The sequence below is a fragment of the Triticum aestivum genome, chromosome 2D (assembly GCF_018294505.1).
Source record: "Triticum aestivum cultivar Chinese Spring chromosome 2D, IWGSC CS RefSeq v2.1, whole genome shotgun sequence".
Classification (NCBI taxonomy): domain Eukaryota; kingdom Viridiplantae; phylum Streptophyta; class Magnoliopsida; order Poales; family Poaceae; genus Triticum; species Triticum aestivum.
The window spans coordinates 606,474,991-606,476,344 of NC_057799.1; positions in this window are offsets into that span (position 1 = coordinate 606,474,991).

The following is a 1,354-nucleotide window of genomic DNA, read 5'->3' on the forward strand; positions in this document are numbered from 1 at the left end:
CCCTCCTCCCTCGGCGTGCTGTTTGTCGCCCCGGCATCCCTGCCACATCAAAAAACAACTTGCGCCCCACCCCCTAATACTATAGATAATGTTTAACCTAAGATAGATTTCCGGCGAGGTCCGCTGTGGCTAAAAAAATGCCCAACGCATGAAAAAAATTCAGACACCTGAGAAATGGCAAAACCGAGTAAATGCAAATATATCGCAGAAACCATTATTGCTAAGCTTCCTTTAAAAGTTGGACTGCACTGACTCCAAAACGTTCTATTTTTAGGGACGTTATTGAACGACTCCATCATCTTCTCTAATTATATACATGCATGCATTAAAATAATGGCATATCAGAGTGTTCCTATTTTAAAATTTTAAGGGACGATCGCATTTTTGCCCTTAATGAGAACCTACCCATGAGGTCTGCTCTTACTTTTTGACTCTACTTAGTTTTGCCCTTAGATTTGTTTAATAGGTTGCCTGACCGTGTCGTCTGGTCAAAGGCATTTGGCCTCAAATGCCCCTCGTAGCTGGCACAGGCGCAATGTCCCTAACATGCGGGACCTGCTGGGAAAAAACAAAAAGAATTATGGATGACCCATCTCTCTCTATCCCTTACACACCGGACCCACCGTAAAAAACAAAAGGTAATAAACATGACTCCTCTCTCTCACTTACATGCGGGTCCCACACCACAAAAGCAAAAAAAATTATCTCTCCCCCCCCCTCTTAGTCCCGACGCCATGGACAACCTTGATGTCGTGGACCTCCGGCGAGCCCTCTAGTGAGTCGCCGCAATGGCCACCCGAGCCACCTCTGTCAACCTCCTCCTCCTTACCCTCCTCAACGTCGGTTAACCACCTCCGGTGCCGTGCAAAAATCATCATCGAGTGCCACATTAGCCGTGCAACGCTCGCTGCCATTCGACCGCCTCGGTCAACCTCCTCCGGAGCCGTGAACAATCGTCACCGAGAGCCACCAGAGCCGTGCGTCGCGCGCCCAATTCGACTACCTCGGTCAACCTTCCTCCATTTCACCCATGATATCTTTGTCTCCCTTGTGCTCCTACTCCTTTGCCATCGCGATGCCAAGAGCATGTCCTCCTCCATCTTCTCGAAGGAATATGCGGCCAACCTCATCCCTGATTCAAATTACCATGCCTGATAGCCATACCTCGAAGTCTGGAGCAACCCCGCGGAATTAATTGACTTGGGCTGCTCAAATCGACAATATGGCTTTCGTCTTCTCCGCCTTAGGTGAAGCCCTGCACCTCCTTCGACTTCTCCCCCTTAGGTAATCGCTTAAGTACTGTGAGATAATTTTCATGTTACAATGAAGGGTAATTTCCTAAGTGGGCACAAAG